This window comes from Tursiops truncatus, chromosome 2 (genome assembly GCF_011762595.2).
Source record: "Tursiops truncatus isolate mTurTru1 chromosome 2, mTurTru1.mat.Y, whole genome shotgun sequence".
NCBI lineage: Eukaryota > Metazoa > Chordata > Mammalia > Artiodactyla > Delphinidae > Tursiops > Tursiops truncatus.
Genome location: NC_047035.1, coordinates 147,362,503 through 147,385,244, shown reverse-complemented (window position 1 = coordinate 147,385,244; position 22,742 = coordinate 147,362,503). Strand labels below are relative to the sequence as shown.

The 22,742-nt window shown below is 42.5% G+C and overlaps 1 protein-coding gene across 6 annotated transcripts in view; it reads left to right on the top strand.

The window, feature by feature from the left end:
* Positions 1-2,523: 2,523 nt before the first annotated feature.
* The window catches only part of LARP4B (La ribonucleoprotein 4B), an 88,350-nt gene continuing 68,131 nt past the window's right edge, over positions 2,524-22,742 (top strand). For 4 of the 6 annotated variants that reach the window (XR_004525350.2, XR_004525348.2, XR_004525349.2 and 1 more), the window contains exon 1: positions 3,264-3,288. The gene's annotated coding sequence lies outside the window, so the exon portion shown is untranslated. Of the gene's footprint in view, positions 2,600-2,658; positions 2,799-3,263; positions 3,289-22,742 lie in introns of those variants that run through there. The other 2 variants (XM_019945780.3, XM_019945779.3) reach the window with 2 other exon arrangements.

The window sequence follows — 22,742 nt, the reverse complement described above, 5'->3', positions numbered from 1 at the left end:
TGTTCAAATATTTCCTTCTCTGACCAGGACTGGCCTCTCCCTCCCTGCTGGAAGGTGTGTTGGCAGCCCCTCCACTCTGGTGTCTTTGGCCTTGGCTCGGTCATCTCTTTCTTTGATTCCTTCCCAAGCTGGCTTCAGACCCTCCCATGTGCTTGCTACCTGGACAATCTGCACACACTCCATAGCAAACCTTACTCCTCTTTATCCCCCACTACCTGTTCACCTCTCTTTTGGTCGGTACTGCTCTGTGCCATCTCCCCAGCACTTAGCACCGCCCCTAAAGCGGAGCAGGGACTTGGTGAGTGCTACGAGTACCCAGAAGGGAAACCGATTGTCTGAAAGGAAAAGATGTAAATGGCTGACACTTGAGCTGTAACTGGAAAAATAAGCCAGATTTTGCCAGAAGTGGAAGCAGAGGACGACCCTTCTGGCAGAAGGAAGAGCACAGATGAAGGACACTAGAGGACCAAAGTGTTCAGAAACGAAGACACTCCACACACAACTTCATGCGCAGCAAACATTTGGGAACCAATGCTTCTCTCTTTGTTTTGTTCTCTAACAGGAATTATAACACTGTGGTGACTGCCAGTTGATTGGCCTTTCAGTAAACAGTAGGGTCATAGAGTGTAAAGCCTGCGTGTCATTCACATCCACACCCAGAGACTACCCCAAGGTCTTCAAAAATGCATGTTAAGGGAATGTGATTGGAAGGTTAGGTTGTCTAACCCTGGGGCAGGAAAGGAGATGTGAGAGGCCCGTGAGCCAGTTTGTGAAGGGCCTGCTAGTCCATGAAAAACAACTTGGACTTCAACAAGTCTTGACTCAGAGTGGGATGGTGAGGAGGCTTTTAAAGGAAATGTAAGCTGGCATGGTGAAAGGTGGGGAGGCAGAGACCAGCTGTGATGCTACTGAAACAAACTGGGAGAGAAGTAACAGCAGGCAAATCCATCATAAGCAGGAGAAGGAAAGCTTTTAGATAGAATAGGTAGGACTTGTAACTGCTTGAGATGAGAAGTGGTTTTTAAAAACTGATCTTATTTTTCTAAGTAGAAATGCCATAAAAATTCATTTTGTTATAATCTCACATCCCAAGGTGAAAATGGATGCTTCTTTTGAAGCACAGGTTAAAAAAAAAATCACACACGAATAAAAAGCCAGTTTTGATTGTTTAGGAAGGATCACCCAACACAAATAGAAAGTGAGAGATGTCATTTCAATATAAACCATTCTCATATCATTTAGTCTCTTTTGTAATATGGGAACTTATCTGTATATCAAAAAGTCTGCCAGAATGTAAACACAAGCAAAAAAGATGGAAATCTAACCTAATAACTTTGGAGAATTCCTGACCTTTCAGAGGTGGACCACATCACTGGGCCCGGCCTAGGGATGACTTCCTGGGCCTCAGTCTAAAACGTTCCAAGCGGAGGTACCTGAGAAGGGCTCTGCAACATATCCAACAGGTTCTCTTGGAAAGTGAACTCTAAACGCGACTTTTTTTCCAGAAATATGTACTTGCTTTGAATATTACAGGAAATCTCAGTCTTACGTGATTATGTTTAAAGACATTGCTATGAATAGCATTATTGAACTTCCAAGTTTTTTAGAGCGAGGATGTTACAACGTATGCCAAAGCAGAAGGCGCCCAGCACCGATGTGATCTTCCCAGTCAATACACGGAAGTCCAGAGCGCATCCTGTCGGCGTTCGGACCCGCAGAAGGAACAGGTAAGAAGCACCGGTGCACGGATAAGGCTGGACAGAGTGACCCAGAGAAGACTTTCCAGGTCACATGTATGTCTACATAATCAACAGCCAAGCGGAGCAGGCACACAGGAAATCAGGCAGCAAGCTTAAAGCCGGTGAACATACTTTACTTTTGTTTTTCCTCCCCATAGAATGGGTCGGGTGGGTGGCACATGCTTGGGTTTGGGAAGACATCCCGACTCTTCAGCATTTCCTCTGAAACCGCGGAGAAAAGAGTTGCCCGACGAGCGGCCCAGGGCACCCGCTCCACGGACAGGCGACGCCGCCTTCTCCCTTTTCCCGGGCGCGCTCAGGGGGCTCTCCTGACCCGACCACCCGGATGGCCAGACGGCCCCGGAGGGTCCGGTCCCGGGGTGAGGGGAGGGAGGGGTCGGGGTCTTGGGCCGAGGGGGCGGGGGTCGCGATCCCGGGGTGACGGGGTCGGGGTCCCGGGATGAGCCCGGGGGCGGGAGTCTCGGTCCCCGGCTGAAGTGGGCAGTGGTCGCGGTCCCAGCCGACAGCACCTCCTCCTCAGGTCGCGGCGGGGGCGGTACGGAGAGCGTGCGCGGGGTGGGGCTGCGTGCGCGCCCCCACCAATCACAGGCGTCGCCGGGAGGGGCACGAGCACCGAGAGGCCAGGAGGAGGGGGGCGGGCCCGGCGCTGCGCGAGGCCAATCAGGGCGCCGTGCCGTCATGACGTAAGGGCGCCGAGCGCCAGTCGGCGGACCAGGCGGTGAGTACGCGGGCGCGCGGGCGCGGGAGCGCGCTGGGCGGGACTTCCGGCGGGGCCCGGAAGCGGGAGCTGTGTGTTCTCATGCGAACGGGAAGGAGCGTTGGGGTGCTGGAGTCGCGAGGTTGAGATATTTTTCGGCCCGAAACGGGAAAGAGTTGCCGCCGCCCCGCCGCCAGTCCGCGCCGCGCCGACCCCCGCCGCTCGTCCGGGCCGGCCGCGCCCCTGCTTCCGCCCCTCCCTCACGGCCCGTCCGCGTGTGGCGCGGTTGCCGGGCACCGGGGCTGCGGCGGTCGGCGGCCGGGCGGCGGCGGTGCTGACAGGTGAGCGCGGCGGCGGGCGGGCTGCTCTGCTCCGCTCCCGCCGCGTCGGGCCCGGCCTCCGCCTCGGACCCGCGCCGCGCCCGCCTGTCATGGGCCGCCATCTTCCCGGAGGACGCGGCCGGGCAGGGCCCAGCGAGTGTAGCCGGGCCGGGGCGCGGGCAGAGGGGTCTGGGTGCGGACCGGGGCGGCGGGCAGGGCTGGGGCCGGCCAGGGCCGGGCCGAGGTCTCGGGGGCCGGGGCAGGGGTAGGGTACGGGCAGCACCGCCGTCCGGCCCGCACTGCGGCGGCCTCGCCCTGCCCTCCGCCCGGGCCCGGGACCGCGGCCGGCCGGGCGGGGAGGGCCCGGGTCACTCGGACCAGGAAGTAGGATCCTGTTGCTCCGGGTATGCTTGGGACGGTCCCGCTCTCCTCAGAGAGGTTTGAGCAGAGGCAGATTCTGGAAGAATTAAGAAAAAATTCTAAAGACGCCTTGTGTTCGAGAAAGGGGCAGGTCAGGAATCTCTTACCACCTGCTTCTCAGTCGTGTCCAATCAGAACGTAAAACTTAAGACTTGTTCAGACTTCACTGTAATTTTGTATTGCAACTTTCCGTGCAGGTCATCTTGTCTTCCCCCTCATTTCTACATAAAACGGTCTTTAATTTAGGCTGAGATGAAACTTGAGAACATTATCTGTAGGGTAGCTATCCTGTGCGTTTGAGACCCTCTCTTTGGCTGCTCAGTAACTTGTCCTAAATGTTAAGTGGAAGTTTGAAGTTTTGGGTAACTGAAGGAATGGGAAGAGTTCCCTGGACTGTTCAGGGAAATCAGGTTGTGTGAGGGTTTTTAGAAAAAGATAATATCAACTTGAATATTGTAAGCATACAAGTTATTTTCTTGTTTTTAAAGTTTTTCTCATGACATTTAGCTGGTCTCTTATTTTGTATTAAGTATCTAAAATGCTTTTGAAATAGGTTCTGAGTTGTAGTTTGCAAAGACCACAGTGGGGAAGAGTGACGTTCATTTCTTTGGAGGTCAGATAATATGTGCAGTGTGCAATTTCCATACTTCCCCACCTGCCTGGCTCCCCCTAATTTACAGTCAGGGTAATTTACAGAAGTTGAAATGGTTGTGGCTTGTCAACTTTTCTCTGTATTTAATATTCTGAAGGGCAGTTTTATAATCAGGCTCTACGAAATCGCTTGATATAAGTTTGCTTGAGTTGCTAAGGTGAAATACTTTATGAAAGGCATCAGGTTAGCAAGTTTATTATTCAACCATAAGTTTGATTTGTGTACTTCGCTTTGAAACTTGTGTTTAGTTAGAAATAAATTTCATCCTGTATTTTGAAAAGTTGATGTGTGTTGCCTTTGTAAGATGAAAAAGTGGGTGTGTGAAGAGAGACATGGCTTCTTATTGATTAGAAATTACCCTCTGGGGCTTCACTTTTTTATCTCTAAAAGGAGGATTATAATAACATCAGCCTCATTGGACTGTTTGTAACATATTGATGTTGGCTGTTTTTGCTCTTTTTTTTTATTACTCAGATTCTTATTCAGAATTTTGAAAATGGTGTTTACCTTATTACTGTTTTCAATATTCTTTTAGTGAGTGTCAGTTTTAATTTATTAACAGATTTTTTTTTTCTTTATCACATGTATCTGAGCAGAGAAAGCAGGTCTGAGGACAGAATGTGTAGTTGGAGAAAGGATTTATACTATATTTGAGTAGGAGCCAGAGAGAAAATGGATGATAATATGAGAACAGAAGTTTCTTGGCATTTATTTTAACGTGTTTTGTTGAAGAGTAGCCAAAATTAAATGGCAACATGTTCAGGGAAGATTTTGATTTTATTTAAGTTTCCTAGGAATTGCACTTTAAAAAAAATTGAGATTTGGAGAACTTATTGATATTAATATGGTTTTCACAGATAAGCACATGTTTAGACAAATCCGTATTTAAAATCTGTGGAAACAAATATTTTACTTAATCACTTGTTTTTAATGAAGCAGTCTTCATATATCTATCATAAAACAGTTCCAAAATACTTAAGTGCAAGGTGGGAACATCATGTTTTTAATGTTAATAACAATAAACAGTGCTTTAAAGTAGCCCCACTACTTAACATAGATTTGCAACAATATTACAAGTTTTTGCAATGATAGAGCTGTAGTTGATGTTACCAACCAAGTGGCTGACAAACTCCTTTCACTGTTAATTTCAGTGTCCTGCTGCTGGAATTCATACTTTCTGTAGTGATAACTAGGATTATAACCTAGGTCTTCTAATTTTAGTAACTTGTGTTTTCTTTATGATTGTCCCTTGAGATTGCAAAAAGCTCTGTAGCTATATTACTTTAAATTCCATTTGTTTTCGTCTTAATATTTAAGGCACAAGTTTCAAATAGGCTTTCATAACACATGCTGTACTCTTGCAGGGTTCTCTCATATTTAAGGATTTTTTTTTCCCGATTGGTAAATGCAAGAAAATCATGTATATTCTTGTAATTTCTCCTATAAGACCATTGACTCAACCTTTTAATAATGGAGAGAAGAAAACAAGCACTGAAGTTGTGTTTATGGAAAGTACATTGTTAAAAGAAACAGACACTGCTACAGGGTTTGGTCGCTTATGCTCCTTTGTAAAACTTTATTCCTGTAAAGAGTTCTCCTTTTTCTGTAAGAGCTAATTTTAGAGTACCTAGTAAAGGAGGCACACTGCCTTCTGAGAGGGTTAAACTCACCAGACCTGATTTTAATTTAGTTCAGTTTGAACTTTTTGCTCCTAATTGTTGCACTTGTTGGTATCTTTGGAGCTACTCTACTTCTGGAGTTATCTTGATTAGAAAATGAATTTCTTTATTAGAATGTGGAATTGTAAGGTAGATAACCATTAGGTTCTCTTACTGAAAGGAGGAGGATATTTCCAACATGGAAATTTTTTTCCCTAATGTTCTAGCGCTTTATTTTTCCCACATGTAAATGTCTTCCTTATGATCAGGCAAAATGATTAAGTCAGCTTATGTTTCCTTCCTTCTCACCTCCCCCACCCCAAACCTTTTGTTCCTTCAGTGCTTTATAAACTTTTTCATCATTTTTTTGGAGAAGCAGTCATGGTTCCTTTGTAATCATGAAGGGTTGCAGGTGAGTGATGCCACCCCTTTTGTGCCTTCTGTCATGGTCTGGTTTCCTCTTTAGTGTCAGACCTATTTCCCTACTATAGTGAGACCTGGGCCACAGAGTGCATTCTGTAACATGGTGGACATTTCCTATTTAACTTAAATTTGATAATCCTTGAGGTGAGACTTAGTCTTCACTGAAAATGTTCTTTATGAAATCTGATATGCAAAAGTTTTGGCTTAAAAATTGATAAATTAGGGTGATATTTATTTGTGTGATAAAAATAAAATGCTCTTTTATTTACACACACCATTTTTGTCACACTGTAGTGAGAGGTTGCTTTAAAGGCATATCCTGATTGTTAGGCCCTTTGTAAAAACTCCTCAGTGACTGTCCCCTGCCTAACTAAGAAGTGCCCAGGGGCCTTGCCACTTCTGCCTTCTCCTTGCCGGCTGGGCCACCTTTGGTTGGCCTGCTCTGGCCACAGTCCTCTCCCCAAAACCATGGCCTTGTCTTTGCTCTCTCTTTCCTTTGCCTGGAATTGAAGGTCTTTTCTTCTTTTTTTTTGACTTAGCTCCTTAACCCATCCTTAAAAAGGTATTTCAGGAATGCTTGCCTTAATTTTTAATGTCATACTGAGTGCTTCTCTGTTTCCATAGCACCCCAAGGCATTGCACTAATTAATTAATGTAAGCTTCTTGTGGGCAAGATCCTTTTATGTCCCTAATCTCTTTGCCCAGCCCAGGGCCAAGTGTTGCACTACAGATGTTGAGGAAACTTTGTTTCACTAGAGGGATAAGGTACCTCCCACCTCAGTTTTAGAGGAATTATTTGCATGCTTTCATAAACAAACATGCAAATTTTTACTTGAAAAGAATGCAATAGAAAATGCATAAAAATTCTACTTACAAAATGTTAACTGACTTGATAGCTACATCTAGCATGTACACTATTTTAGGTGGAGTGATTTAACTACGTGACCTCTAGATGATATTCTTTCTCAGTCTTTAAAAATGTGCCCCTTTTGATAACAATATTTCTTACCTTCTTTATTTTGCTTTGAAATGAAAACAAATTATATTAGCCAAAAACAAAGCAATTACAATAGTGAAAATGTATTTTTAAACTTCAGTGGATTTTTCAATTTTTTATTCCCTTTTGAGAATCATTGCTCCATGACCTCGTGCAGAGCAGGGCCACTGAGAGGAAAGAGGAGAGTTCATTCATTCCTTTCTTGAGCGGGTATTTTTGATCAACCACACATTAGCAGTACAAAGATGAATGATACCAGAACTTTTCTCTAAGGCTTGTGGTCTAGAAGGAATTAAGACAGTGAATTGTTTTATTTAAAGTAAAGTAGACCAGCATTTTTGGACTCTTGAACCCTCTACGTGAAACTTCTTTAGGACTCTCCACTCCACGCTTCCTTGAGCAGTCCCGTTAGGACAGTCGAGTTTATTGTAGTGTGGAGTGTGGTGGACATCCCTCATCTCCCTTCCCTGCTTTATTTTTGTTTGTAGCACTTACTACTACGTTATAACATGCCATGTAATTTCTGTATTTTACGTACCTTGTGTCTTCTTGTACTTGAATGTAAACCCTATGAAGTTGAGGGTTTCTGTCTCTTCCGTTCATTGCTATGAACCCAGACCTTAGAAAACAGTATGCACTAAATAATTGATGAGTAAATCCCAGGGTTGTAATGGTGAACAAAAGAGAAAATTGCCCTCCTCTCTGGAACTTTCTGTCCACTGAGGCAGGGAGACAAACAGATAATGTTGTGCTGGGAGGTTGTCGTGTAGACCTTGAGGGATTGGGCAAGGGGAGGGAGCCTTCTAGGCAGAGGATAATGGTGCAAAAACTCTGAGCTAGGAACTGATTCGGAGAGGCTGGCAACAGGGATGGGGTGGGCAAGGCAGCAGCAGGGTCCTGCAGGGTCTGGAGCTCCTGGCATGGGTGAGAATTGTGCTTTCTATCCTAAGAACAGTGAGAAGCAGTCAGAGGGTTTGAAACAGGAGTATTCCAAGACCAGAATTGCCTTTTTAAGCAATCCTTCTGCTTTACAGAGACTTGTGTCGAAGGGGAGGAATGGATGCATACAGACTGGTTTTACTTGGCCCCAGGGTGGCAAGCTCTTTTGCTTACACTTGTGTTTGTCACAGTGGAACAGTCCAAGCCCTGGTCTAAATGAAGAATAGGTTGCTTAGAACCACTTTCATTTGTATTACACATAATCATGTGTGTTTAAAAAATACTTTAAAAATAGGCCTCAAACCTGGTAGCATTTGTCACTTGTTTAAAGTATACTTGTTTAAAGTATAAAGTATATTTGTTATTTCAGCTTTTATTAAGGCAGACTAATTAACAGATTCCTTTTTTAGAAACATCTCTGAAAAATGAGAACATTTTGTTTTCAGATTTCAAAAAGCTTTGTTTTATTGACAAAGCTTGAAAATATAGGGATTAAAAACATAGTGACCAGTTGGATATAGATTTACAAGTTGCCTCAATTATTATCTCTTTCTGAATATATTAAACATTCCCTTTTCAAATATTTTTTTCTGGAAATAAACAAGTCATTTAAAACCTCTTCTTTAAATACTTAATACTTTCTGAACATTTTTATTTCTGTTTGTTGATTACATATGTCTCTGTATTTCATTGTTGAGATTCTACCATCTGTATAATTTCTGCCTTGCCATGTACAGGTGACCCTTGAACAACGGAGGGGTTGGGGAGCCAGTCCTCTGCACAGTTGAAAATAAGAATAGAACTTTCCAGTTGGCTCTCTGTATCTGTGGTCCCACACCCGTGGACTCAACCAACCTTGGGTCGTGTAGTACTGTAGTACATATTTATTGAAAAAAATCTGTGTTTAAGTGGACCCACACAGTTCTGTGTTGTTGAGTCAACAGTGTGTGTGTGTGTGTGTGTGTGTGTGTGTGAGTCATAAGCACACTGCATATAGTATGTACTGTAATCCATTGCTGCCTGGCTTCTCACAACTCCCATGGTCAGGGAATAACAGCAGCCTTTAAAAGCAGACTTGAAGTCCCCATGGAGAGAGTTGCCTTTTAAAAATCTGGGTATTTAGAAGGCAAAAGCATTTGATCTTTGCTTGTACTTTTATGGTATGCTGGTTGTCATTTAGTGCAGAAGCTCAGTGTGGAAACCTTTTGGGATAAACCTTTCTCTGGCATTATTGTAAGGTCCATGTTCCTTTTGGATTCATATCTGTATCTCCAGTGATGTTTGGTGTCAGACTAGAATGCTATTTCTAGTTTCCCTTCATACAGACCATTTCCCTTGGAGTACAGACCATTGTACAAGTGAGTAACTATGAGTCAGCAGTGTTTGCTTCTTCACACCTTAAATATCTAGGCAGGGGAAGGGCAGCTGGTGAGGACAGAAGGATGCAGTGATTAAAGCAGCTCATACGTAGTACTTGCTGTCTGTGCGTGTGGCCCTTAGTTTTTCACAGCTCTTCCTATTTCTTTGTATACATTGACAAATTTTCCTTTATTCTGCTGAAATCATTATCTTTCAGGGCTCAGTGCAGGAGAGCTAATCCTAAACGTGAAAGGACCGGAAGTAGAAAATAGGATCACCAAATAAAATTGCAGAAGCATTCAGGCACACAGATAGAATTTGAAAGTCTCTGTGACCTGGCGAAACTTTCAGTTTAGAGTGAAATGTTTTCCTACAAAAGAGTGGCTTGGGATCCTAAAATGACCATAAATTTTAGTATTTTCAGTCATGGACACTCTTAGCATACTGTTCTTTGAAGTTTAGAATGTTGAGAGTGTGTTTGATTGTCATTGTGGAGGTTTTTAATCTGTTAATGTAGTTTTAAGTTTTTCGTGAAATCGCAAGATTACAGCTCAAGATAAAAAACCGTAGATCAGGTGTTTTCCCAAATTCACTGTATGGCCACAAGTCATATTACAGCGGTCCTCTCTTGTCTGTGGGGGATACATTCCCACAGTGGATGCCTGAAGCTGCGGATAGTGCCATAACTCCTATATAATTTTTTCCTATACATACATACCTAGGATAAAGTTTATACATTAGGCACAGTAAGACATTAACAATAATAATAAGATATGTCAATTATAACCATATACCATAATAGGAGTTATGTGAATGTGGTCTCAAAGTACCTTATTGTACAAATTTAATGCCTTTTCCATCTTAACTAATCGTTTATCAAACACTGTGGCTATAACTTTTGCACTTTGAGGTGCGACAGAAAAACTAGCACGAATTTCTTTTTCCTTCACAATTTTCAGTGTTCGTACTATAGATCTTAACCTTAGCACACAATTTTTATCCTTATTAAGTCAGGAATTTTTACCTTTTCACTTAAAGGAAGCACTTTACAGCTTCTCTTTGGCATATCTAAATTGCCAGCATCACTACTCTTGTACTTTGGGGCAATTATTAAATAAAATAAGGGTCCCTTGAACTCCAGCACTGCCAGACTGTGATAGCTGATCTGATAGCCAGCTGGCTGCTGAGTGACTAATGGGCGGGATACGAGCTGCACAAAGGGTTGAGTCACGTCCCGGGTGGGACAGTGCAAGATTGGGCTGTGCTACTCAGATGGCGCGCAATTGAAAACCTATGAATTGTTTATTTCTGGGATTTTCCACCTGATATTTTTGGACCATGGTTGACCCTGGGTAACCAAAAGCATGGAAAGCAAACCACGGATAGGGAGGGACTACTATGTTAGGTAATATTCTGAGTGGGGCAAATGAAAGCTAGATCATTAACTTCCAATTTACAGTTTGGTGCGTGGGGGTGAGGTTAGGTAGGTTTATTGATAATTGGTGAAGAATAAGTGTACTAAGTGTTTAATAATTAACAATACACGTAATCAGCCTTAATCCAGTTACACGGAGTAGTTTGGTTTTTTTTGTTTTTGTTTTTGCCGTACACGGGCCTCTCACTGCTGCGGCCTCTCCCGCTGCGGAGCACAGGCTCTGGACGCGCAGGCTCTGCGGCCATGGCTCACGGGCCCAGCCGCTCTGCGGCATGTGGGATCCTCCCGGACCGGGACACGAACCTGCGTCCCCTGCATCGGCAGGCGGACCCTCAACCACTGCGCCACCAGGGAAGCCCGAGTAGTTTGTTTTTATCAGTGCCGTTGTTACCTGCCTGGAATTATAAGACTGAGAGGGAAACCTTTTATCCTTTTTGACTATTCTTGTAATGTTTGGTGTGAATGAAATAACACTTTGAAGTAAGTCATTTTCTGAGACTTTGAGTTTTGGTCTACATTATTTTATTAACTGAGATTTGATAATAGTTTCTGAAAATAACTGCCAGAAAAATTGTGTAGTATTACAGTTGTAGTGTGAGGGTTTTAGAGCTCTAAAGATTCAGAGACTGAAACCCACAGAAGTAAAATTAATTAGAAATACAGCTAGTTGGCTGGTGGCAGAGTGAGGACTATAACTTCGGTCCACTATTAATAGAACTCAGTAGGATACTTTTCAAGTTATACCCTTAACAGTGGAATTTCAAAAGAAAAATTGAAATTGGTGAAAGTGTTAGTTTTATGTATCCTATAGAATTTTAAGTCAGCATTTTATTGTTATGTTTTTAAAGCAGATTTGTAAAGCAGCCATTAAACTGTGCTTTTTAAAACATTGAATTAATGTTTTTATTCCAGGAAAATTAAGGGTTTTGTTTGCCATTTTAGATAATTTAACCTATTAGCTTTAATCCATTTAAAATCCTTCCTGTTAGGAAGGCGCTAACAGGTCTTTTGTCTGTATCATATATTCAGACTCGTCTTTGAGAAATAGTCTAAGGAAAATTCATTTAAATTCAGTGGTTTCCTTCCTAAAGCATTTAGACCTTAACATCCGCACCCCTGTGCAGGGCTCTGCCTTCAGGCTTTGGAAGCAGCAGCCGCTGTGTTCACACCCACCACCTTTCTGTGAAGAGGAGGGCGGGCTCCAGAGGTCTGAGCACCTCTCCAGGCCTTCAGTTAGGCCTTGTCTGTTTGTGTTCCTTCCTGCCGTGTGCCCAGTGATTTCACACCTCCACAGCCTGCAGCTTTCCTAAACGGAGACCTGAGCGCAGGTCATCCTCCGCAGTGTATTGGACTTGTAATTCAGGTGACTCAAAGCCCTTGCTGCTTTTTTCCCCATTTGTTCTTTGGAACATCTGTTTTACTGTTTAGGAACATCTGTTTTACTGTTTAGGAAACTGAGGCCTGGAGACAGGTACCTTATATCACACAAGAGAGAAGAGCAGAAAATGGGATTTGCCTAACTTCTTGTTTCCAAGTCCACTGCGAATAGTGCCCAATTCTCAGAAAGCATAGGTGTCTTGCATAAAGGTGTCTTAGGTCCAGTAACCTGATAGATTTGAGAGCAATAAACACAGCATAGCTAATCATCAGAAATGCTGGCTTTAATTAGAAAGTTTTAATAGTTGTTTTATAGTGATGATTGTTGAGGTCAGGGGTAGCCCACAACAGAAGTCTGAGAGAAGGTCATTTACCTTGCTGAGCAGTAATTCAAAATTATTGGAGCTGATTCTGATCCTCATAGTTGGCTTGGAACTTTTATGGTGATGTTATTAGTTTCATCGTCTGTTGAACTGTAATCCTAAGTGGGCTAGGACTTGTGATCCAGTTACTTACAAAATGGAGATGGTATTATGTTGGAATATCAAATTGAAAGATTATCCAAAGTAGTACATGCTTTTGAATTATAACTGTGGAACATAAATTCTTTTTTCAAACATGGTATCACTTTTGTAAGGAATGCTTCATGTTAGGGGGTATTTGATGTATTTTAATATTAACTGATTTGCACAGTCATTTTGGAAAACATGAAAGCGTGTTCAATTGTCAAACCTAATCTTTGAGGATCGTGATTAGGTTCTGTGCTTGGACTCAGTGGCTGTTACTTTCTGAGTACAATGTGGTACGGGTGTCCCTGCTGTCCTATTCGGAAGTGGAGCACTCCTCTGGAACCTTCCATAAGCCAAAATGGTATAAAGCAAAGAAGCAGTTACCTTAGGACACATCTTGTTAAGGGAGGCACAGAATAGATGGAGGTAAAGCCCAGATGCTCACAGACGCAGCTCACAGCCAGATGGCTGGGTGCTGAGATGCTGAGTGTGGCGGGGGAAGAAGCTCAGCGAGGCTGCTCTCACTGCTCTAGTGAGCGATGCCTCTGTAACTGCTGCAAAACGAACGCAGAAAGCTGCCAAGCCGCCATTTTTGATTTTCGCAAAAGCAAAAGTTCTCTTCAGGTCTCTTGGTTAGCAAAAACGGGTACTAACATAGGCCTTTCGTACAAGCAAACTTTGGCAAAGTGGGAGATCTCTGTGTTTCATAGCTCCCTGGAGCCGGTGCCTGGTTGTTTGCTGGCACTTGTTTGAGCACATGCTCTGTGCTGACAGGCCCTAAAAATGCTCACCACCTGCTGGGTGGGGGGCCCTGCTCTTACTGTCCTCATCCCATGCCCAGCCTGATGTCATAGGTGGACTTGGGGTGAGGAGGGAATCCTTGAGCTCCTGGGTTTGTGTTTAACATTTCTAGTGTATGTCCATTTTTCCAGTGAAAGGAGTCATAACTTTCAGCATACTTTCAGAAGGATCTTTGACCTCTACTTTCTTTTTTTTTTTTTTTTTAATTTATTTATTTTTGGCTGTGTTGGGTCTTCATTGCTGCGTGCAGGCTTTCTTTAGTTGCAGCGAACGGGGGCTACTCTTCTTGGAGGTGCACAGGCTTCTCATTGAGGTGGCTTCTTTTGTTGCAGAGCACAGGCTCTAAGCACGTGGGCTTCAGTAGTTGTGGCGTGCGGGCTCAGTAGTTGTGGCTCACAGGCTCTAGAGCGCAGGTTTAGTAGTTGTGGCACATGGGCTTAGTTGTTCCGCGGCATGTGGGATCTTCCTGGACCAGGGATCGAACCTGTGTCCCCTGCATTGATAGGCGGATTCTTAACTACTGAGCCACCAGGGAAGTCCTGACCTCTACTTTCAATACAAATAATAGGTTTTGTGTGTTTGCCGCTTAGGAGTTTCTTCTGTGAGTTGTCATTTTGATAATTAAATGTAATTTTTTATTGCCAACATCACTTTGTATTTAACTCTTCTGTATGTTCAGATCCCAAGTGCACACTTACATGTATGTACACACATGTACACACATATACAAAACCTAGAGAGTATCTAAAATAAAATGAAAGTGAACTCGAAGTAATTTTACTGTGATCTAAGAATGTTGCCTTTTCCCACATTAACACATCATTTGGAATATTCAGCAACAGAAGCTTTCACTTGGAGTCATCTCATTTTCTGAGCTTTATATTTTAAATACTAGGAATTTCCTCCCACATGTTTAGTGCATGAAAGATGAGATGATTAAACACATTTCCTGAGATTATGCTCTGTTGGGTACTGTATCAGGATACAGCGGTCAAGAAAGTAGATACTTTCCCACCCTCCCAGTACTGGAGAGATGGCTGCCTCGCTGCGTGTAAAGGGTTTGCAACTCAGGCTTTGTGGAGAGCATGGGGAGTGACATTTCCAGCTGGGCTGGCTGGTTGGTGTCCCAGTGTCCTGAGTGCCTGCGTGGTGGGTGTATGCTGAGGGTGGGATGCAGGTCTCCTGTTTCAGGAGTGTCATTCTGCGGAAGGATTGGTGGGACGGGGAAGACCTAGGAGGTTGAGGTAGTCATTCTGTGCAAAGATTATGGTTACTGGAACAGTTTAGTGACAGTAGAGGTGAGGAGGTATAAGCTTATGTGAGAGAAGGGGTTAGAAATTTATTTGCAGGTTTCTGGTTAGAGCAGCAGGGTAGATGATGTACTGTCTTTCCTTGAGATTGAGGAATTGTCAGTTTTTGTTTGTTTGTTTTATATGAGAATGGATTTTTTAAATGGTTGATTTTGAGGAATCCATAGGTCAAAAAATGTTTGCCAGATATTTGCTTAGATGCACTGAAATTTAACACATGGTGTTAACTGAAATCAGGAAAAGCTGAGAGCAGAAGGCCCAGTGAGGTAGAAGCTCCAGGTGATGACCTCCTGGTGAAACCAGCTACATGTGGGCAGCAAAGTGCTGGGGCTGGTGGGCTGCTCTTTGTTTTCTCTCTGTTCCTCTTCCTACCAGTTGAGTTGTTTGCTTACACAAGCCAATTAAGTTTGTCCCCGAGTTTGTTCAGGGCAGTTGTACTCATTAGTAGAGATTTAACTAATATAAACTGATAAAAATAGTACAAAACAGTTATCATAGGAAAACTAATTTGAAAACTTTGGAGTGTCTCAATAAAAACAAATCACCAAAACTGCTATTAAATTAGGTAGATGGATATGACAACTATAAAAAATTGGGGAATAGTTATTCTAGAAGCATTGCACCATTCAGATTATTTTTTAAGTATCTAAGTTGTACTTTAAGGAAACAAGTGAAAGTCTTAGGTGATTCATTAGGATGTGGTTTAGGTGAGAAAGAAATAAAAGAACGTCCAATAGACTAACTCAGTCTAAGAAAAAGGCCCAAGTGATGAGTATATACAAGTTCAGGTGGCTCAGGATTCATGTATCAGGTTTCAGAATCGCCTCCCTTACTATACAGTTACTTCCTGTCACATGGGATGAGAGAGCATCCAGGGAGGGTCAGAGAGGAGGAGCAGAAAAGCAGGCACATGAGGAAGAGAGCGCTTGCAGAGGCCGCCTTCTGGTCCATCTAGTGTCAGGCAGGCGAGTGGCCGTCTTGGAAGGAACAGTGTCCTTGGAGAGGCTGCATCTGGTCCAGGACCCCCCCAGTCACTTGGTTTTGTTGTGCTTCTCTTGTCTCCACTCTCCCTCCCTTGTGCTCTGCCTTTGGAGACAGCACGGGCTGGGCATGTTTAGACAGGGACAGGAGGAAGAGGTTGAAGATATAGGAAAAGAGAAGGGAATGGGATCCAGACCACAGATAAATGACCAGCGCTCTTACAATTAACAGATAGTTTTTTTCTCTAAACCTTCTCTGATATAGAAACTGCAGAGAAAAACTCATTCATTTTCATGAAGTTTTTAAAAGTTGTCTTAGGTGCAGGTTGTATGTATTTGGGTTCCTTGCCTCGACTTTCGAGGTCTAGTTTTCAAGAGCTATATAAGATTATAGTTGTTATGGAATATTTCCCTTTCACCAAAGTGCTAAGAAATATAGGTCTATTAGAAATACTAAATTCAGGAAAGGAAAGATGCACATTAACGTAGATCTTGAAATAAGTCATATTTTATCGCTACTTATAAAGCTGTTAAGTGGCTTTTAATTTTTAAGGAAGATGATTTGCATGTCAGGTAACAAGATTTTAGGGAAGACCCATAGGGCTGTACATGGGGCTTGAGGAAGATAGGTTGCGCTATTTATTACGGCCATCTGTTGCATCAAATACAGCTATTTACTGCTTTGGAGTTCTGCAGACCCTGTGGGAATTTCATTGTCCTTCCTTTGGAGAAACATTACATATTCAAGATGTTCTTGCTTTGTTTTGGTTTATTGCTTAGTTGATTAATGTAGATCAGAAGTACCTTTTCCCCACAGCAAAGCTTTTCTTTTTTTTTTTTTGTGGTACGCGGGCCTCTCACTGTTGTGGCGTCTCCCGTTGCGGAGCACAGCTCCGGACGCGCAGGCTCAGCGGCCATGGCTCACGGGCCCAGCCGCTCTGCGGCATGTGGGATCTTCCCGGACCAGAGCACAAACCCGTGTCCCCTGCATCGGCAGGCGAACTCTCAACCACTACGCCACCAGGGAAGCCCCAAAGCTTTTCTTTTAATTTAACATACTTGAAAATTACATGTTGATAGTACTTTAAGAAATTGGTCTGTTACAGGATGAAGAAGTGAAAATATTCTGTCAGTATCAGGTGTACAGTTTTTTTAAATCACTGAATTTGTATATGGTTCCAGAACTTCGAACAATCGTGCCACCTCTAGTTCTGGTTTTGTGGCGCCCTCCTAGGAATAATAAACATGTCCCAGTTTGAGCAGCACAGGGTTAAAGCAGCTCTAAGATGTTTCCAGCTCTGACGTTCTGTCATTCTTTAAAATGTTGAGTTCTAAGTTTGCTCACCACCCCCCACCCGTCTTCCTCTTCAGGTTAAAGAGTATTGTGCTCTTTCAACTGAAAAACTGTAGTTATGTGATTATAAATTGGAAAGCACAATAGAACGTGATAGGCAGTCCTTGAAAAAATGCAAGATTCATTAAAAGGGTGAGGTGAATAGAGACTTTTTCCCATAAAAAGAGTTGAAGAAATGTACTGTCTAGAGTTTATTTTTGAAGAGGGCTTTTGGGTCTCTTGAAAGACACTTTTGTGGTATTGGTTCAGACTTTAGGTACAGGTGTATACTATTGGTATATTTGGCTATCAGCATTTTTTGTTTTCAAATGTAAATGAGAGAAAGTGATTTTTGTGGAGAGTTTCAGTAATCTCAAGAAAGTGATCACATGTTCAAAATGAAAGTAACAAAGCTGTATAGTTTAGGGAAAAAAAACCTATGTATGCTCAGTCCCCTAAGGTAAAAATAAATTATGAAAGATACTGAATGAAGCAGTTCTGCTCTTTGTCCAAAGGGTGATATTATGCATGAAAGGTCAGCAGTGATTGTTTTTTCCTGCTCTGGACTATAGACACGTTCAGCTTTCTATCAGCAAGGTTAGTGTGTGTCTGAGAACAGAGACACGTGAATAAGAGGCGCAGGCGCTCATGCTGGAAGGGCCTTTGCAGCAGGTGAGCAGACTGATGTGAGAAGGACTTGGGGGTGGAAGTGAGGGGGCCTGAGTGAGGCAGGAGAGGTATAGGGGGGCTCTCAGCCCGGCAGACTGCTGGCCAGACCCTGTGCACCTGGCACGTGGAGGGGCCCTCACTTTCAACCTGGGAAGTAGTTCTTACTGAAAAAATGCTGATAAACAGATGAATGGAGGTCAGAATACATTCTAAACAGGCTGGACTCAGAACCATTAGCTTTCGAACTATGAAATTGAATATCTTTGTTAAAATGAAAGTATTTCTTGGCATATGTACTCCTTCCACATTAGGCTGAGTGGTGTGGACGTGCTGCCTTGTGTCCTGTGCAGGCTGCCAGTTTGGCCCTGGCACTTCCTGGTCGTGTCCAGAAAGATGTGTCAATTAGCAAAGCTTGCACTGGTGAAAAAATATGTGGCTGTTTCAGGAGATGCTCTTCTGTTGGAAAAGGAGCAACTCATGATAAGAGCAAGAGGTTATACTTTGAGGGCAGAAAGGCTATATCTCTAAGGATGTGATTCTCTGCTTCACCTTTGCACTCACATTTACCAAAATTTTACAAAACAGCCATTACGACCACTTGCAAAGTAAGAGAAGGATTTTAAAATCTTTTTCATATTGCTTTACTTGTTTCAAATAATAGTTTATTTAGGGTTCCTTATAACCTAGTAAAATAATCTTCTCAAATATTTGTCTTCTCCAGGGCAAGATAATATGTCATAAACCAATTATAAGTCTTAAAGCTGCAAGGGACCTTTTTCACTTTTTTGTGTGGAATTATCTAGTAAAGATCTAAATTGGAAGCAATTAGTAGAAAAAAATTATAATGTAATTTTTATGGTATATGTGTCATGTAGATACTTTCCCATTCCTGTTTGGCTAAGAAATAAGTTTTTGCATGTTGTATTTGATTTTATGCCCTCCCTAGGAGCAGAACCAGATCAAACTATGAAAAAGAGTTACCTTTTCCTCCTACTGTCTTTTTCAGTAGAAGCACAGGTATGCATGTATAAAAGGAAATTTTAAAAATTAATATCAGTTTATTGGCAGCATCTGCTTAGGAATACGTATTTCCATACTGGGTGCCAGTTTGAAAGCGTAATTAAACAACTACTCCACTGAGATTGGATTGCTCTTTTCATTCATCATCACTGTAGGAAGACTCAGTGGAAAGAATGGACTGTCATAGAGATATTGAATCTTAAAAAGCAAAAGAGCTAGAGTAACAGCTTTCCTGGCGACAGCCGTCTATTGCTCTGTAAATGTTCCCACTATTCAGGCCTACAGATTCAGTTGAGGATATAATCTGTGTAAGGTGCTGTGGAAGGTGCATAAGCTGATCTGCCCCAATATGAATTATTCTGCTGTGAGACAGGAATATGCACTTCAGATACTGTAGGGTGATGCAGACAGCTGTGAGGTAAACAGTACAGCCCAGCCGGCAGTAGGAGACAAGTATTTGATAACTGTCATTCCCATTGTGGTGTTTGATTTTCTTACACCTCTTTATCTAGAGTTGGGCATATTGAGTTCATAAAATATTTAAGGTACAATTCTTAACACACATCCTTACAGTCCCAAAATGCTAGAATTGTGCTTTGATGATTTGATTTAGCTTCTTTGACCATTTTGGTCTTTTTCTAATGAGATTATTTAGTTTCACATGTCTGGGAGGTAAACTGTCTTTCTAAAAAGTATGGTTAGACATTGAAAGTAACAGATTTTAACTTTTCTAATTGATTGTCAAAGGGGTCACACACTACTTAATTAAGACAGCCTCTGAAGTTACTAATAATCCATTTTTCATATATAGATAAAATTGTGTTTACTTTTCTAGTTGAATATTTACTGTTTTTTTGTAAAATGATTCCAGTTGTTAGGCTGGAGTTCTTAGAACATATGTCTGTGTGATAGCATCGTGGATCGTCCATCTCCTCTGCTTGTGCTGTGTTCCTTAACTCATTGCTCTTGATCACACACAGTTATTAGGCGTTAGAAGAGACCTTAGCATATGTGGCTGCAAATGCAGAAAGAGTATTTAGGCAACGGGATAGTAAAACCATATGTATTTGAGTGTTACTGACAAAACGAAGCTCTTCGGGGTAAATTGTAATATATCACTGGTGGGATATATTTTCCTGTTGTGTCCTATACATACTAAGAAGAAGCACATGGATACCTTTGAGAAACTAAGGATGGTAAGGGAGAGGTACATGTATGGTCACTGCTGTAAAGAGCAGAGAGGCTGTGGTGCGTGAGGAAGGGAATGAGAAGGGGAATCTAAGGTTGCCTTCAGGAAGGAGGGAGGAGCGTTCCAGGCCAGGAGAACAGAATGCAAAGAAAGGTCTGGAAGTATTCAAGGGTTCAGTGAATACAGAGCGTGGGGGGAAGTCTGTCCAGACTTCCTGACTTCAGAATGTTTTTAGATTCAGAAAAGAGGCTTTGTATTTGGCACCCATATAGTGGAGAGTTGTCTTATGTGAAATGTGTACCTTTTAAGGTCAACTCATAAAGCAAAAATTGTCTCTACCCTTGAAAATTCCCCAGGAAGGTGCAGTGTATCATCTCTCCACACTCTACTTTTTATTCTGACATTGAATCAGATCACTTTTTGTTGTAAAGAAAGATGAAGTATTTGGCTTATATTTAGGCACCATGTTTTTTCTTTTTTTTAAACCACTTATTTTAAGTGCCAAAATCATAATCTGCACATTGGTAGAAAATGAATATTACCATAAAAGGGAAGAAGGAACGAAGAGCAGCTAAGGAAACTATAGGTACGTCTGAGGCCCCGTCACAGTGGGGCGTGTGCCCGTTAGTGTGGACTGACAGGGTGAGCTACCTGCACAGGTGCCTGTGACCCAGCTCACTGGACCTACTAGCCTTGTGGCCTTGACTGCGTGTCCTCTGAACTCAGTTTCCCAGTCTGCTAGGTGGCTGTGAGACCTAACAGAATTAAGGTTAATTTAGTACTATGTAAAGTACTTAGAATAATCATTGCACAACAGAGATCCAGATGCTGATTCTAATCTAGAGACAAATCATCCATGTTTCCATGTTACCTTTTTGTACTAAGAAAAAGAATTTCATGCTGTTTTAGGAGAATGATATCTTTTTTTTTTTGGCTGTGTTGGGTCTTTGTTGCTCTGCATGGGCTTTCTTTAGTTGAGGCAAGCCGAGACTACTCTTCGTTGTGACACACGGGCTTCTGATTACAGTGGCTTGTCTTGTTGCTGAGCGCAGGCTCTAGGCGCACGGGCTTCAGCAGTTGCAGCACACGGGCTCAGTAGTTGTGGCTCGTGGGCTCTAGAGTGCAGGGTCAGTAATTGTGGTGCACGGGCTTAGTTGCTCCGGGACATGTGGAATCTTCCCAGACAAGGGATCGAACCCGTGTCCCCTGCATTGGCAGGCGGATTCTTAACCAGTGCGCCACCAGGGAAGTCCCGAGAATGATATCTTTATTTTGACTGTTTTAGAAATTATCAAATTCTCTGTCCTTATTATTTGAAAACCTATTGAAGTGCGCCAGGCATGTGTTTGAAAATAAGGCTCTTAACCTCTAATTGTTTACTATTTGGGTTGTTTCCACTTTTTGGCTATTATAAATAATGTTGCTATGAATATTTATGTACAAGTTGTGGTGGGGAAATATGTTTTCAGTTCTCTTGGGTGAATACCTAGGGATGCAATTGCTGAGTCATAATGGTAACTCTTTGTTTAACATTTTGAAGCTGCTTACCAAAGCGGCTGTACCCTTTTAAATTCCCACCAGCAATGTATGAAGATTCTCATTTCTGGACATCCTTGTCAGCGCTTTTTTTTTTGTCATTTTGATTGTAGCCACCCCAGTGAGTGTAGAGTGGTATCTCATGTTTCAATTTGCATTTCTCTAATGATTAATGATGTTAAGCATCTTTTCACCTGCTTATTGGCCATTTGTATATCTTCTTTGGGGAAATGTCAATTCAGACTCTGCCCATTTTTAACTTATTTGTGTCTCAGTTTTGGGAATTCTTTATTCTAGATATGTGTCCCTTATGAGATATATAACTTGCAAATATTTTCTCCCATTCTCCATATTATCTTTTCACTTTCTTGATGGTGTGCTTTGAAGCACAGAAGTTTTAAATTTTGATGAAGACCAGTTTATTTTTTCTTTTGTTGTTTCTGCTTTTGGTGTCCCAGCTAAGAAGCCATTGCCTAGCCCATGCTCATGAAGCTTCACTCTATTTTCTTCTGAGTTTTATAGTTTTAACTCTTATAGGCAGGTGTTTGCTTCATTTTGAGTTAATTTTTATAGAGAGAGTAAGTTTAGAGGCCCAGCTCCATCCTTTTGCATGTGGACAGTCAGTTGTCCCAGAGTCATTTGTTGAAAGGAGTATTTTTTCCCCATTGAATGGTCATGGCACTCTTTCGAAACTCAGTTGCCCATAAATATAAGGGTTTATTTCTGGATTCTTAATTCTGTTCCATTGATCTGTATGTCTGTCTTTTGGCCAGCACCATACTGTTTTGATTTTTATAGCTTTGTAGTAACTTTTGAAATCAGGAAGTATCAGTCTTCCAACTTTGTTCTTTTTTTTTTTTTTTTTTAAATTTATGTGGTTGCACCGGGTCTTAGTTGCAGCAGGTCAGGCTCCTCAGTTGCAGCTTGTGGGCTTCTTAGCTGCAGCTCGCTGGCTCCTTAGTTGCAGCATGGGAACTCTCAGGATTGGTATCGGTACGCATGTGGGATCTAGTTCCCTGACCAGGGATCGAACCCAGACCCCTACATCGGGAGCACGGAGTCTCAACCGCTGTGCCACCAGGGAAGTCCCTCCAACTATATTCTTTCCAAGATTGTTTTGGCTATCGTGCATCCCTTGCATTTCCATAGGAATTTTAGGATCAGTTCATCAGTCTCTGCAAAAAAGGCAGGTGGGATTTTGATAGGGATTGCATTGATTCTGTGGATTGATTTGGGGAGTGTTGGCCATAAGAGTAGCACGTCATCCCATCCATGAACACCAGGCACTTGTCCATGAGAACTAGTTATGTCTTTTATCAGTGGTTCTCAAACCTTGTGGGCTCAGGACCTCATTACAC